Source organism: Schistocerca gregaria, chromosome 7 (genome assembly GCF_023897955.1).
Source record: "Schistocerca gregaria isolate iqSchGreg1 chromosome 7, iqSchGreg1.2, whole genome shotgun sequence".
NCBI classification, from domain to species: Eukaryota; Metazoa; Arthropoda; class Insecta; order Orthoptera; family Acrididae; genus Schistocerca; species Schistocerca gregaria.
In genome coordinates this window covers 547170381-547188139 of record NC_064926.1, presented here as the reverse complement: position 1 = coordinate 547188139, position 17759 = coordinate 547170381, and the positions used below count along the sequence as shown (strand labels likewise).

Sequence of the window (17759 nt, the reverse complement as noted above, 5' to 3'; positions counted from 1 at the left end):
TGTTTATTTGTGGGGTCAATTTTATATGGGATGTCATACTTCTTTAATGTACATCTGACACATAAAATAAAGAAATGAACATTTTAACTGAGCTAAGTATCCTAACCCAATAGACAAAGTCCATAGTTTGCCTGGAAAAAAAAAAAAAGAAATTTTGTGGCACCAAAAGCTTGGCAGCTGTAAACACATCTAACACTAGTTTAAGATTATACATAATAATATTATGAAAAGGAAAGTTGCTACTCACCATATAGAAGAGATGATGAGTTGTAGATAGGCACAACAAACAACAAAAAGACTATCACAAAGCTTTTGGCCATTAACACTTGGATACACAGAGAGGCCAAAATGACCCTTTTCGGTTTCTAAATGCTAGAGATGTTTTGAAGAATAATGCAAGCAACATTTACTTTCATGGCATTTATTTACTTGGCATGTACTTTCATTACATTAAAAAACAGTGAATTTCACCTAATTGATTACCTCGTTTTTCCAGTTTTACCTTTGATGCCCAAGGTGTCATATTGATCCCTTTAGAAAAAAGCTATCATTTTGTTCACTCTTAGAGTTACAAAGAGTTATGGAGTAAGAGTCAAATGGTGGCGAACTTTTTTCTGACGATTCAGAGTAAGAGTTTTTACTGTAAACATTCAGAGAAGATGAATCATCTAATACTAATTATTCTGATTCTTCAGATACAGATAATGGAAGTTTACAGTCTAGTAAGTATATTATTATGATTATGATTATTACTGCTGCTAATTTATAATCATCATATTCTTACCTACATATAATGTTACTGCACTTCATTTAGATTTTATGGTAGCTTTCTTACATTTGTTCTATTATTCGTGGTCTATAGATTGAGAAGAATCATGTAACTGAAGAGGAGATAATCCTGATGCTCAGAGTGTAGAACATGTGACTGCTTCTTCATCATCTGATGAAAGACATGAAGTTGCTCCTGATGGATTAGTTTGAATAGAAGTAGTGCCTAATTCACAAGGTGGGCATTTTCTTAATCACAATATTTTGTGAGAATCTCCTGGATCTAAACCACATGCAAAAAGAAATGTAAGTGACAAACTTGTAGCATGTGTTTGGCACGTTTCATAGACAATTATATAATCAAACATATCTTGAAATGTATTGTAACAGAGGCACACGAGTACTAAGAAATGGCAACTGGTCAATGACAACGGAATAACTAGAAGCATTTATTGCAATTATTTATGCTTGTGGTGTGAGTGGTTGCTGAAGTACAGTCCTCCACACTTTATGGCCAGATTCCTGGGGCCTGCCATTTTGTATGGAAACCACGAGTAGAAATAGATTCTGTGAGACTCCTGGGGTTCGACGAGAAGTCTACATGCTGCGTACGATTACAGAATGATGAGTTTGCATTGGTTTTTGCTGCCTGTAACAAATTCATAGAAAACTGTACAATGTGTTACAAACCTGGAAGTGACATAACAATAGACAACCAGCTCTTCCCAAGTAAAACTAGGTGCCCATTCACACAATTCATGGCTTCAAAGCCTGACAAGCATGGGCAAAAATACTGGTTAGCTATAGATGTTGAAAACAAGTATACACTTGATGGTTTCCCTTATCTTGGTAAGGATACTGCACAATTCCAAGATGAAAGGGATTTCAGATTATGTAAAGATGCCTCTTATGGAAACATTTCTGGGCAGAGGCAGAAATGTCACTACAGACAATTACTTCACTTTACTCAAACTAGCCAAAAAATTGAAAAACAAATCAGCTTCCATTGTAGCAGCACTAAATAGAGCAAGAAGAGAAATACCACATGCTTTGAAGTCGTTGAAGAGACTTCTGTATTCCACAAAAGTTTTAAAACATGAGACTTCTTCACAGTCAATCAAGGAAAGAAAGCAAAAAAATGTGCTAGTAATGTCTTCCCTTCATTATAGTGTGACCATAAATACAAATGAGAAAAAACTCCACAAACTCTATGTTATTACAACAAAATAAAATTTGGGGTTGACTTAGTAGACAAAATGGCAAGGCAGTATTCAGTCAACGCTCCCTCAAGAAGACGGCCAGTGCACTCCTTCTATAATATACTTGAGTTAGCGGGAATAAATGCTTATGTAGTATTTAGAGCTGTTACTGGGAAGAAGATAAAAATAAAATACTTTATTCAGCAGCTTGCAGATGAAATACCTTCTGAGTATGTGAAGAGTCGCTTTCCTTGTATGACCACAGACAAGCATGAAAAGAATGAAAATGAAATGCTACAGAACTGCTGTAAATGTCAAGTTCTTGAATTCTGCAAAATGCAATAAAACTATTTCCAAGTGCAGTGTTTGTAAGATGATGGTTTGTGGAAAATGTACAAAGGAAACTGAGTACAAATGTGTCAATTGTGTAAAACAATAAAGTAGCTGAAATTTCTATATGCATGAAAAGTTCAATTTTTTATGAATTGAGAACCAAGAAAAGCTTGTTTGGGTGTTACCAGGTTCAGTGAAATTTGTTTATATGTCAATAAATAATATAATTTGTGTCTGTTCTTTTTATTCACAACTCTATCTGAAATGACTATAAATCTTGTAAACACTAAAATATAATAAATGCTTAAAATTACGAAATAGTAGTTAAGAAAATGTTTCTTACATGGTAGTGGTCAAAATGACCCCTCTGGGCGTTCAAGGGTGCAGGCAAAGCCTGTATGTCCGAATGTTAATGCATTTGTCAACAACAGGCGACACACACACACACACACACACACACACACACACACACACACACACACACACACACACACACGTGTGCAACTCGGCATCTCTGTTACATGGTGAGTAGCAACTTTCCTTTTCATAATATCTTCACATTACATCCCAGATTTTCCATTGTTTGATTTTTGCCTGACAACTATATAATAGTTGATGATAAAGAAAGGATAGATTGCTTTTCACCACTTAGAGGAAGCAATGAGTCACATACAAGCACAATGTAAAAGAATATTAGAAATATTTATGCTTTTGGACGAAGTTCTTCCTCAGAAGTAGAACTGTCACATATTGCACAACAACAACCACCTAACACACACAAGGCTACTGAACTCCGACACTAAGACCCAACTGACTGCATGTGGCATGAGAAAGAGTGAGATAAAGGCAAGGTGGTGGCGGTAAAATACCAGACAGATACGGACAGTTTGTGGCATCATGTAAAGTAATTCAAGATATTGTGTATAAATTTTTTTCCTGCATGGTTCCTTTTGTTTTGATTCAGGTGCTAAACAATTACCAGAAAAAAAACCCAGCCATGGCTGTCCAAAGAAATTACCAATGTGAATTTCAAAGGGAGCCACCAGACATTACAATGAGTATCACTTGGCATTACAAGTTCCTAGCCACTGGGAGTGTTAACAGTCAGTCAGATCCTGACAGAAAACACATACCTGATGAAGTGGTAGAGATTAGTGAGACCTTCAAAAGAAGCCCATCAAAGACTGTTGAGCACCATGATAGTTCAACATTCCTTACTCAACAGTTCAAAAGATGCTTCATGAATAACTTTCTCTGAACATTTATGAAGTTCAAATTGTGCAAACACTGAAGGAGAATGACTTTTTGCTGCTTGCCATGATTTTGCTATTGAGATCTTGGACTGGATTTGGTAAAGTGCCAACTAATTAGGAAATAACATTTTCTCTGATGAAGCAACCTTCCACATATGTGGGAAGTTTAATTGCGACAACATTTGCATCTGGGATTCAGGAAACCCTCACAGTTCTCAGGAAAATGCCAGAGAAACTGAGAAGGTGAATGTGTGGCGTGTGCTGATGAAAAATAGCATAGTTGAACCATTTTGCTCCATCGAGCAAATTGTAGTAGGAAACGTTTATGTGGACATGCCTGAGCAATTTTCTGTCCCTTAGCTTCTTCCCTTTCATCCAAATGTGATCTTCCAGCAGGACAGTGCACCACAACCCTGGAGTTTATGTGTTTGTGACTTTCTGAACTGAATATTTTCATAGTGATGGATAGGACACAATGCACCGCTACCCTCATGAGACTGAACCCTTTCATATTTTTTCGTATAGGGTTATGTGAAAGTCATTATATATGCCTCACCTATATGTGATCTTGACAATCTTCACAGAAGAAGTGCAGATGCAATAGGATCCCCATCATCCCACATACACTTGTGCATACACGAGTTGAGGTACAAGTATCGTCTAGACATTATAAGGGTTACAAAAGGAGCCCGTGCAAAAGTGTGTTACTTTTGTACAAAACTTTGCGTTACTTTACATGATGCCACAAATGACAAGTCCCTACGAGTCACTGTACCTTCTTTAAACCACATTTTAAAAATGTTGAAGTTTTTGTGGACACACTGCACTTCAACTGATAAGCTTGGACTCTGCAATTCAACAAAACACACACAAATTCCCCTTCTCTCTTCTGCAATACTGAAATAATGAGAGTATTTATTTTTTCCTTCTGTTTCTATTAATGGTAAGTAAACAACGTAAACAGACTGTTACCCAAATGAAGGTTTCTAATCTTAAATGTACCACACAACAAAACCCTGCACATATTTTCAAACAAACAGTTTCAATTCTCTTTTGTGATGTTTAATGTCACTGAAACACGCATTGTTTCAAATTTTGTATAAGACAATTAAAAACGGTCATGCAAAAAATGACGTAAAATTGAGTATTTTATCTTTCTCTAAATTCCTTTTAACTGCTGGCTGGTGATCCTATTCCTCAGACCAGGCATCAAAGATCAATGAATTATTTCCTTTGCCTTCTTTTGAACTGTTTTTTGTCTGTGTTGTTCACATCTTCAGTTTGAAGAATAGTTTGATGCAGCTCTCCATGGTTGTCTATCTTTACAAGTGTCTTTGTCTTTGCATAACTACTGCACACAACATCCATGTGAACCTGCTTATGTGTTTGAACCTGAGTGTGTGTGATTGTGTACAATTTTTACCCCCCCCCCCCCCCCCCCCATTACCACATTAACAATTCCTCGATGCCTCAGGATGTGTCCAATCAACTGAGCCACTTTTTTTTTAGTCAAGCTGAGTCACAAATTTCTTGTCTTACCAATTTGATTCAGTATCTTAATTAGTTAACCAATCTGCCAACTTAATCTTCAGTATTCTTCTGTAACACCACATGTCAGAAGGTTTTATTCTCTTCTGGTCTGAACTGTTTGTCTTCCATGTCTCACTGCCATACAAGGCTACACTCCAGACAAATGTTTCAGAAAATACTTCCTAACACTGAAATTTATATTTGTTGTTAATAAATTTATCTTTTTCAGAAACACTTGTCTTGCCATTGCCAGTACACATTTTATATCCCCTTTACTTTAACCACTGTCAATTATTTTGCTGCCTTCTCCTCTTGCAGTGTGACGATGTTAAAAAGGGTATTAAATGGCGACAAATTTTTCGGTAAACATATATATTGCAAAAAAAGAATTGTTTTAATTTTTATAAACCCCTACCAAAAAGGTAGGGCCCAGTGAGCAAGCCAACTATCAAAATAATGGTAAATATTGCCTCGAAATTGGATGGTTCTTGACCTAAACATTTCAAAGCCTTTACATAGTTGTAGAATTTTGGAACACGTATTATGTTCGAGTATAATGACTTTTCTGGAGACTAGAAATCTACTCTGTAGGAATCAGCATGGGTTTCGAAAAAGACGGTCGTGTGAAACCCAGCTCGCGCTATTCGTCCACGAGACTCAGAGGGCCATAGACACGGGTTCACAGGTAGATGCCGTGTTTCTTGACTTTCGCAAGGCGTTTGACACAGTTCCCCACAGTCATTTAATGAACAAAGTAAGAGCATACGGACTATCAGACCAATTGTGTGATTGGACTGAAGAGTTTCTATATAACAGAATGCAGCATGTCATTCTCAATGGAGAGAAGTCTTCCGAAGTAAGAGTGATTTCAGGTGTGCCTCAGGGGAGTGTCATAGGACCGTTGCTATTCACAACATACATAAATGACCTGGCGCATGACATCGGAAGTTCACTGAGGCTTTTTGCAGATGATGCTGTGGTGTATCGAGAGGTTGCAACAATGAAAAATTGTACTGAAGTGCAGGAGGATCTGCAGCGAATTGACGCATGATGCAGGGAATGGCAATTGAATCTCAATGTAGACAAGTGTAATGTGCTGCGAATACATAGAAAGAAAGATCCCTTATCATTTAGCTACAAAATAGCAGGTCAGCAACTGGAAGCAGTTAATTCCATAAATTATCTGGGAGTACGCATTAGGAGTGATTTAAAATGGAATGATCATATAAAGTTGATCGTCGGTAAAGCAGATGCCACACTGAGATTCATTGGAAGAAGCCTAGGGTAATGCAATCCGACAACAAAGGAAGTAGGTTACAGTACGCTTGTTCGCCCACTGCCTTGAATACTGCTCAACAGTGTGGGATCCGTACCAGATGGGGTTGATAGAAGAGATAGAGAAGATCCAATGGAGAGCAGCACGCTTCGTTACAGGATCATTTAGTAATCGTGAAAGCGTTACGGAGATGATAGATAAACTCTAGTGGAAGACTCTGCAGGAGAGACGCTCAGTAGCTCGGTACGGGCTTTTAAAGTTTCGAGAACATACCTTCACCGAAGAGTCAAGCAGTATATTGCTCCCTCCTACGTATATCTCGCGAAGAGACCATGAGGATAAAATCAGAGAGATTAGAGCCCACACAGAAGCATACCAACAATCCTTCTTTCCACGAACAATACGAGACTGGAATAGAAGGGAGACCTGATAGAGGTACTCAGGGTACCCTCCGCCACACACCATCAGGTGGCTTGTGGAGTATATATGTAGATGTAAATGTAGAATATTGCAAGCTCTGATGTTTACAAGTTGTCTGCCTCAGGTCATGTGGACATCACTAGCTAAAAGCCTAAACACTCTTTTGTTGACATTAGGTCCATAAGGCATTTATTTAGGAACAAGTTGCCTTCAGAAAGTGCTTCACAAAATTTACGATATAATATTTTACCAATTACTTAGGCAATAAGCATCAGCAGCACCTACCACTGTCCTCCCGACAACCTACAAAGACATTGGCAACAGCCGGTAAGGAGATGACTTGTTCCTTTGTTCATGCACGTGCAACTATTGATCGCATGAGCACGCGGTATGTTGTGTACGAGCTAGCAACTCCGCTGCCCACCACTTGCCATCTGTCAATCATAAAGTAGTTTTTACTGGAGTATATATTTTATCTACTTTCATCACTGGAGCATTCCAAAATGTTAAATGAATGAACTTGAAAACAAAAGTCAATAACTTATTTTCTTCCTAAAAGAGCCAAAAAGGCAAGAAAGGTGACCAACCTCTGTAACGGCAGTTTACTTTCTATACAAGTCATATATAACCTTCTGCTCCCTGTGATTTTATCCCTGCTACCTTCAGACTTTCAAAGAGTATATTCCAGTCAACACTGTCAAAAGCTTTCTCTAAACTCACAGAAGCTACAAAAATAAGTTTGCCTTCTTTAGCCTATCTTCTTGGTAAGTTGCAAGGTCAATATTATCCCACATGTTCCTATATTTCTCCAGAACCCAAATTGGTTTTACCCAAGGTTGACTTCAATCAATTTTTCCATTCTTCTATATATTCTGATCTCTTTCTGCCCTTACAGCAATATGGAGGGCATTTCCCAAGATGTCTTGACACATATCATATTATCCTGTATTAATTTTTGCAACCGTGACTAATTAGTTAAGTAATATTAGCATCTGTCAGGTGAATAATTAAATGAAATAGAACCTTCACACTGCTTTTCTACTCGAGACACTAAGTTTAGCTTGTATGCTCTTAGGACCTTCACTGTCTTGCATTTAAGAGTCATCATCATCATCATCATCATCGTCGTCTTCACTGCAAGCATTAGGCCTTCTTTGTTGTGACTGTTACTGTACCCACTGCTTCCTCAGTCTTCCTTAACTTCTTCTCCCAAGTTGCTTACACCATCTTATCTGGAGAGGTGATATCTCTCCACTCATTTTTTCGAGACATCCATTCCTGTTTCTCCTATTTTCTTACATTTCGCTGAGCATGTTAAATATATTCAGTTATTTCCGAATTTCCAAATTCTGTAGGCTCTTCGGCACCCGTTTACTGCTCTTAGCAACCTTACCTTTGTTGTGTGTATGTGACTTTCTTGACAACTGCTTATTACCCATGATTCACTTCCATAAACAAGCTCTGGAACTGTCATTGTCTTATAAAATTTTAATCTGGTTTCTTTCCCCATTTCATTTTGTAGGGACCTGTTCAATGTTCCACATATATTCCCAAACTTTACGAATTTCTTTTCTATGTCTTTGTCTTACTGATATGCAACATCACAACTTAAGTTGGTAAATATTGATCTGTTCTATTAGTGACCACAATTTTTGTCCGCATATGATGTTTCCTTTTAAAGGCCGTTGACTTTGTCTTCTTTTATCAAATCGTCAAATGGTACTTTTTACAAACCTTATGTAATAAATTTATTCTCCTTTGTAGTTCACCTTCATTCTCTGACACCAGTGTGATGTCTGCATATAAAAGGCAATACAAGTGGGAATTTATGCTAGTCTTCAGTTACTCCAGTGAGAATTTCCTTCCATTTCTGAACTGCGTTATCTAAATAAATGTTAAAAAGTGTGGTCGAAATACTGCACCGTTGTCAAACAACTTTGTTTGTGGTTATAGGCTGTCAGATTAGCATTTATATTTAAAATTAAGCAATGTGTTTGTACTGACTTTTTAAAACATTCATTAGGTAATGATCAAAGCAGATGAAATGAATTAAAATTTGTGCTGCGGCCGGGACTTGAACCCGGGTCCTCTTGCCTGCTAAGCAGAAATGCTAACCATGACACCACTGCAGTATGATGGTCAACATTGCTGCACGAACTACCTAAGCTGAGTGCCCTCCCCAACTCAAACTTCAATTCATTTTTCCCTTAGACATTGTCACTACTGCCAGGGCTCTCCGATATTGGCAAGCACCCCAGCATTGGACGTAATTAATTATAAGATCTATAAGATGACCCATGGTACAAGGACATCCCATTATGTCCAATGCTGGGATGCTTGCCAATATTGGAAAGCCCTGGCAGTAGTGACAATATGTAAGTATGTAAGGGAAAAATAAATTGAAGTTTGTGTTGGAGAGGGCACTCAGATCAGGTAGTGAAGCAAAGCAAGCGCTGTATCATGTATAAGATACAGAGGCGAGCGAGTGCGCGGGACTTACCCTAGTTCACTGCTAGTAGCGTCACGTCATCGTAACGCGCCTGCATATAGTATTGCACCACATTTAACATAAAAGTAAAAATTAAGATTTGTGTGTAAAACTTTGTTAAAGTATAGTTCTATGTAATAATGTTTCAGGTAACAAATCTTAATGTTATAAAATTAGTAGTTTATGTAAAATTCACGTTTTGAAAGAAAAATAGGAGGCGCTAAATAATGACGCTGGGAAGCCAAAATTTGGTGAGAAGGTGCAGTAAGAAGTCATTAATGAGTGGTGCTGGTTTCCAAAACCATAAAACTAAAATTGACTCCAGAATCCGCGTTTTTCGGAAAAATCAGAGGCGCGAAATAATAGAGCTACAATATTGAAAATTGGTAGGATGCTTCAGTTCACCCTAATAATAATAATGGAAATACCACAATCAGTTACCTCTTCTAGTTTTTTAGTAATTTAGTAAAAACTACTTTTGTGAGTAAAATGTACATAAGCATTATAGATTAAGTACTTTAAATTTTAATGATAAAACAAATTCTTTAAGACCAATGATCAGATAGGACAATTAACAAAGCTACACCAAGTTTTAGTCTTGTAGCATAATTAACAGCTGATACAAGTCTTGATAAAGCTATGGTTCAGAGGTAACAATCTACCGTTAGTTCCATTGTAAAAATTCTAGAGAGTAAAGTTTTAATTTTAGCGGGCTGAGATTTTCTACGTGCTTCTGTACTGCTCAGATGTATGTATACAAAAATTGAGAAGTTTGTAAAGCTATTATTAAATGTGATATTTAAGATTATGTGCCTGAGATAGCGATCATTTGTTGGCTGCAGGCATCTGCATAGGAACGGAAAGAACAGATGCTCTCTTGGCAGTACGCGCCGGAGCTATATAAAAAGAGCGGCAGAGGCAGTAGTAAGCTCACTCCGCATTAGACCAACGCCTAGTCCACGCGAGCTTAACGTCCGATCGCGCCTCGCCTCGGGTGACGTCATAGCGGGCTGTGACATGCGCGTACTTAGCAATGTAAACGGACATTGAAAATCGCGAGGACTGTACACCGTCCTGGATCGTTTAGACTTCGGTAACAAACTGTTATTGTGCCGTCCGTGTGAAGTATAATTCCGCGTGGCAAGTGGTGACTAACTCCACTTTTAAGGCGAGCATTAATCTTTTTTTTTAACATTATTGCGAACTATTAATAGAGCACCGTTAGTTAGAGTAATGAACTATTCGGGAGGAACTTGCTGTAGAAGTCGCCTCTGAACTATTAAACGATTGGCTGAATTAACAATATTTAATGTCTTTAGCATTTTCAGAAGTTTCGAGTAATTTGTGTGAGCCTTTAAGATAATAAAATCTTGTTTGGAACTTTAAATTTTATTGAAGCAGCCCTAATCCCGTGAAGAACTATGGATATTTTTCGTTTAGCTGGGCTGTACAGGAATGTGGCCGTGCAGACTGGGAACTAAGGTCAGTAAGTTTCCCTTCGCTTTCTGACTGGCCATCAAATTAGTTGCCAGGCTCGCGTGATTTAAGGTGGCAATGTTCAACTTTCATTCAACATTAAACAACGACTTCTTCGCCGTCCCACATATGTTGCATCGGCAATAGTCTGTTACGTGAAATGAACATTCAAACAACTCATTCGACGACTTCTTCGCCGCCCCACATATGGTGCTTATCGGCCGGGAAAACTGAATTAAAAGCAAATAAAAGTGCTCGATGTGTGAAAGCGATTGGTATAAATTAACGAACTCGGTAGGCAATAACAGGACACTGAATTGAACTAGTGTGGGAACAGTGTTACCAGTAAAGGCGGGTGTAGTGTATAACAATAAGTGTCTACCGCTGTACGTTGGTTAGTGACGATGGTGAGGAAGGCGACGATGCTGGATCGCGGCTGCCGACGGCGCTGAGACTAAAGGAAGACGGTGCGTCATCGCGGAGCTGCGCTGATCTGCGAGACAGCTGCCGGCTGCGCCGAGCGGTCAACGGTGCCTTGCTGCCCCCCCCCCTGGAGCTATTGCAGTAGGCGATTCCTGTGGCGGTACTCGACGCTACAGCTGCTGCTGCTGCCTTCAATACGTCGCGACGCGTCGCATCACGATTGCTGGTACACCGCGACGACATCATTCGTCGAAATCAAGCATTTAAGTTAAGTCAAAGACTTTTAAAATATTTATTAACTGCTGCTAACAAACTAAAAGATATGGAAAGTAGTGTACATTTCAGAAGGGAACCGGTCTCTGACCAAGAATCCTCAGGATCAGGAATTGAGTTTAATGAGGATGGTTCCATTAATCCCTCAAATATTGAACTAGAACGTAATTTGTCACCAGTAAATTATGACTTTAATTTAAATGAGAGTGCAGGGATGCAATCAATAAGTGAAATAGAAGTCAAAAGGGAGCCAGTAGAGTTGCTAACTTTGTCAGGTAGTGAAACTGAGCTCAATATATCTCCAGCTCAGTCAAGTCAAGAGATACAAAGTATCAAGGTAGAAGCTCCGGATTGGATGCAAATACTGTTTGCCAAACTCGAATCAAACCAAAATAAAATTGAGGCTAAAATTGAAAATAGTAATAAAGAGTTGGAGAATAAAATTGAGGATAGTAATAAAGAACTAAAAGAAGAACTGCAATCAAAATGGAATAGTTTGAATTATAAGATAGATGCTATTCATCATGACATTCAAGTAAAAGTAGGGCAACAGTTAACTAAAATGCATAGTACTTTCAAATGTGAAATAGATCAAATTCAAAAAAATTATCAAGAGGCAGATGAACTTTTGGAAGAGAGGTTGTCCGAAAGATTGAGCAACGAGTCCAAACTTTGCTCTGACAAAGTTAAAGAGGTACAAATTAAAGTAGATACTTGTCAGAAAAACATTGAGAAAGTAAAAGAAACCTGTACCGAAATTCGTGGTGCAGTGGAACAAAGATGTTCTGCCAGGATAGAAGCAGTAGAGTCACAAGTAGAGGAATTAAATACTAACATTGCTAACCTAGAAAATAGAGTAACCTCTGTTAATTCTAGTCATTCTACTGTACAGCATGTGACTTCAGTTGACGCCGCTTTTATAGGGTGTCGACAGTTTTTGCGCTTTGATCCTGATAAGTACATTCACCCTCTTGAATTTTGGAATGACTTTGAGGATGTTCTCCCCAACACTTGGTCAGAAAGAGAAAAAATTTCATTTATAAGAAGTCATTTGTCAGGTGATGCTTTGCGATGGTCAGCGGATGTAATGATCAAATGTAAAACTTTATCTGAATTTAAGTCTGCATTTCTCAACGAATACTGGTCACATAACAAACAAAATGATGTGTTAAGGGAATTCTGGAGTGGTAAGAAGTTTTTCCCAGGGCGTGAATCAGTAAAGGATTTCGCTAGGAAGTGGGTTTCAAGACTGTCACATTTGACAGAAAAGATGAAGCCAGATATGATCATTATGGGTTTAGAAGGTAAGCTGCCGTGGTACTGGCAGAAGAGGATCATTTCCGCCCCTAGAGATAATATAGACAAATTTATTGAATATCTGGAAAGAGTGGAAAGAGTAGCTGCTGCTGAGGAGCAGGTGCAGCAGAATAACAAATCTTCTAACAATCACGTACAAAATAATGGAAACGTGAACGTTAGAAATATGGAAGTTAGGCACACCAAAACAAACTATCGAAACCAAAGCCGTGGCAGAGGAAGAGGGGGTAGATACTCACCACGCTTTCGTAACAACTACTATGACGAAAGTGGAGAAGTAAATACTATGCCATTAAAACAAGAAGGGAGTCATGATGCTACTATATCTAGTGGTGTCACAGATGAACACAACAGGCCGCGTGTGGGAAACTAAATCCCGTCTATGAGGAAACTGGCGCTCACCAGGCGGTAACAGTAACACAGCCAGTAACGGAAACACAGACAATCAGCCAACATACACAGACAGACAACATGGATGACGAAATAAATACAGATAATACCAGTGATGTGTTAAGCCACTCTCACAAAATAGTGGATAGTATTTTGGATACACTAGAAAAATGGGTCAAGGAAGAACAGGAACTCAAGGTAGATAATGGGGAAGAAATAGATAATGGGTTTGAGTCTGATGGGAATAATGATGAAGTAAAAGCTTACATCTTCGATGAAAATGGCAATCTAAAAGCTGAAGTAGAAGTAGCAGAAGTAGAATCAGTACTGCAAAACTTTAGAGAAGAGGAAATGATGAATGAAGGGGGTAGAAATAGTAACGAGGTGAAAGAATCTAGTAGCTGTGTAAACGTGCCACCAATGGTTGAAGGTGACGACATTCTTATGAACAGCAATATTGCGCAGGGACGCAGTTGCTCAGAGGTAGAGGATAGTTTGACTGATGTGCAGCAAACAAAAGTAGAAAAAGTCGTCAGATGCTTCGATTTAAAGTTAGTGGACAGATTAGAGAAAGCAGCTAAGATTATAGAGCATGATGAGCCCCAGGATGTAAATGTAAATGTAATTGCAACTGATCAGAATTACTTTAGCTGGAAGAACATAGAACGAGATTTATTAGACGAGGTGTGTGAGCAACCTGTTCAATGTAAAATAACTCACCCTGTTATCAAAGTAAACATATCAGGAGTCACTGTGCGTTGTCTGCTTGACAGTGGCAGTGAAGCAAGTGCTTTATCACAAACATTTTTTGACACCATACCCAATAAAGAGAAGTTAACAGTTATGAAAGTAAGTGGCTTAAAGATTATAGGTGCTACTGGAAAAGTCTCTAGACCAGTTCAACACGAAGCTTTGATACCCATTGGTATAAATGACGTAGTAATAGATCATCCTTGTTTGATTGTGCTAGGCTTAAGTGTTGATATGTTGATTGGTACTGATTTCTTATCAAAGTACCAGGGAAAGATCAATTTTGATCAGAACAACTTAATTTTAACTTTACCTGACTCTAAAGTGATAAGAGAGTCTTTTATAGGAAGTCATATAGGCGGTAGTAATGAAACTTGGGAACTGCCTATTAGAGTAATAAAGAATAAAGGATACTTGCAGGAAAATTTGGTTTTCAGTGAGAATGAGGAAAGTGCTAAGGTTGAAGAGAGACACATCCTAAAGGAAATAGAGGAAAAGGTACAATCAACAAAGCAAATTGCTGACGAACAAAGATCAGAGTTAAAGAGTGTGTTAACTAAGCATAGTAATGTATTCTCAAACGCACCTGGTGAAGTTAAAGGTTATGAATGCCATTTGAATATCAAGCCTGGGAAGGTATTTTTTAAGAAGCCTTATCCAATACATGTTGCAAGGAAACAAGCAGTGCGAAATGAAATTAAACGTATGTTGGCATGGGGTGTCATAGAGCAAGCAATTAGTGAATACAATAGTCCTCTTGTTGTAGTGCCTAAGCGTGATGGAAGTGTTAGATTAGTATTGGATGCACGCTGGTTAAATGAAACTGTCATCAGAGAAAGTGATCGTCCTCAAAATATGGATGAGTTAATTCAAAAGTTCCGAGGGGTTAAGTACTTTACTTCCATGGACATAACATGTGGTTACTGGAATTTGCCGCTGGCTAAGGAATCACGTAAGTATACATCATTTTTGTATGAAGGAGTATGCTACCAGTATAAAGTAGTTCCGTTCGGATTGAATATTTCAGTGTGTGCCTTTGTAAGAGTTATGGCTCATGTATTAGGACAGGAATTATTAGATCAAGTAACCATTTACGTAGACGATATTCTGTTGGCAACTCCCACATGGGAAGAACATATCAGTCTGTTGGACAGGGTACTAGAAGCTCTTGAAAATGGAGGTATGAAATTAAAGTTAGAAAAGACTGAATGTGTAAAGGACAGAATAAAATTCCTGGGCCATGAAATTAGCAGAGAGGGTATATTACCTGATCCATCCAAATTATCATGTATTGAAAAGTTTGAAGCGCCCCGAAATAAAAAGCAACTCAGGTCAATGTTCGGTTTGTTTGGATTCTACCGACGTTTTGTTAAAGATCATTTATTTAATGATCCATGTTTACTCAACCTGCTAAAAAAGAATACCCCATGGGTTTGGACTCCAGAATGCCAGTCTGCTTTTGAGGGATTAAAAGATTGTTTGATTAATAGCCCGCTCTTGCACCATCCCGATTTTACAAGACCCTTTTGCATGTCAGTGGATGCAAGTGGTTATGGGATTGCTGTAGAATTGTTTCAGCTAGAAACAGAAGGCGACCAGGAGGTTCATAAAACTATTGCTTTTGCAAGTCGTTCATTACAATCTGCTGAGCGAAATTATGCTATCTCAGAATTAGAGGCACTAGCCATAGTATTTGGTATGCAGAAGTTTGAGCACTATTTGTTAGGACAGAAGGTAATTATCTATAGTGATCACAAAGCACTTACATTTTTGAAGACTTGTAAACTAAGGCATCCAAGGTTGACAAGGTGGGCCATGTACCTTCAGCAGTTTGATCTTGAAATTAATTATATACAGGGAAAGAGCAATTTGGTAGCAGATGGGCTATCAAGAAGTGCTGAATTATGGAATGAATCAGAACTTCCTTTGGCAGAAAGGAATGAGGTAAGTATGTTGACAGTACATGAGCTCAGAGAGGAGAGTGCCTTAAAGAAAGTATTTAAGAATTTAAGACGAGAACAGAATGAGGATGATCAATTGAAGCTAGTTAAAAGCTATTTAGGGGACCCTAATTATCCAAAGGTAGCACAATATTACTGTCTACACAAAGGAAGTTTGTTCCGTAGGAGGAAGGTAACTTTAGCAGAATGGAAAGTGTGTTTTCCTTCACAGCACGTAGATCTGCTAATAGATTATGTACATCTAAGGTATGGTCATTATGGTACAAAAAAGTGCATTGCTAAACTAAATGAGAAAGTCATCTTTGATAACATGCATCGTAGAGTTGCAGAAAGGTTAGCATCCTGTGTTATTTGTCAAAAGGTAAGAGCAGTAAATAAAATAGTGCAAGGGGATATGCATCACGTAGACCCAAGTGAACCCTTAGAGTTATGTGCAGTTGATCTTTTTGGACCTCTCCCGACATCTAAAGGAGGATGTACGCATGTTTTTGTAGTGATTGATGGGTTTAGTAAATATGTTAAACTGTATCCGATTAAGAGAGCCAATGCCAAAACACTTGTAGATAAATTGGAGAAAGATTATTTTGTGAAAATTGGCAAGCCAAAGAACCTATTGTCAGATAATGGTCCTCAATTTGTATCAGAAAAATTTAAGTTGTGTCTTGAAAGGAGCGGAACTCGGCATATAAGGATTTCAGCATACTTTCCGCAAGGAAATATGAGTGAAAGGGTTATGCGAGAACTGAATAGACTATGTAGAACCTACTGTGCTAGGAAGCATTCAACATGGGCTGATCATATTAAGTATTTTGAAGAGATAATTAATAATCTGAAACACGATGCCACAGGTTTTGCTCCATGTGAGCTGATGTTCAATCAGGAACCACATAATATCATTCCGAGTATGATTGACTTTCCAGTTCTAAGTCAGAGTACATTGGATGAGAAGAAAGCTCAGGCCAGGGCAAATATACGCAAAAGAGCTTTAGATAGGAAAAAGAGGCATGATGCAAGGGCTTCCCCCACTAGTTTTAAAATTGGTGAGCTAGTGCTGGTCAAAACAAAAGAAAAATCAAAGAAAATTTCTGCAGAAACTAAAAAGTTTATGCATGTATATCATGGACCATTTAGAATAGTAAGTAAACCTCATGCAAATGCCTATCGTTTGGAATATCCAAAGAGTAAGAGAGAACTAGGTCTAAGAAATATTGTGGATCTAAAGGAATTTAAAATTAACAGTAATTAATTACTGTAGGGAGTCTGCCACTCTTTGGCGGATACACGGTTTGGCGTACCGTGCAGTCCCAGCTGGGTGAAACTTTATTTCCTTTTCAAGTTTCATTCCCTTCTTCTGGTCTATCATAACAGGTAAGAATCACATATGTCTTCATGTTGTATATATGCTATTAGGTTTTAAGTATTCTTAGTAAGGATCTACCTAGTGAATGGCAAAACAAAAGTCTGAGTACCAATAAGAGGCAAACATGGCTAAAATAAATAAATTAAAATATTTCATGTAATTGTAAAGGGTTAGAAACTACAACTAAGAGAGACACTTTGCAGTATACGAAGTACGGTATGAATATGAATAATCCATGAGATTATACAGAAGGTAGTATGTTGCTAGAAATAAGGTTGTCTGAAGGAAAACAGCGTAAGAAGGTAATGCTCATAGAGGCAAGCAATGGCGTTTTAGAATTAAATAAATGGAGATGTGTGGAAGTGGTGTGAGGATCGCACCAAATATATAGAAACAGGACGTCAATAGGCTGACAAAAGGAAAAGGGAGAAAATGAATAAGGTGAAGAAGTGAAGTAAGTAAATTGAAGTAAATGATGTAGGATTAAAGAATAATTCCCTCACGTCTCGTGAAATGGTGAAAAACGCTAAATCTTGCTTGAG

At 38.1% G+C, this 17759-nt stretch overlaps 1 protein-coding gene across 2 annotated transcripts in view; it reads right to left on the bottom strand.

The window, feature by feature from the left end:
• LOC126281360 (chromatin assembly factor 1 subunit A-like) overlaps nucleotides 1-17759 on the bottom strand; it is a 90099-nt gene that overhangs the window by 33890 nt on the left and 38450 nt on the right. The gene's annotated exons all lie outside the window — the stretch shown is intronic.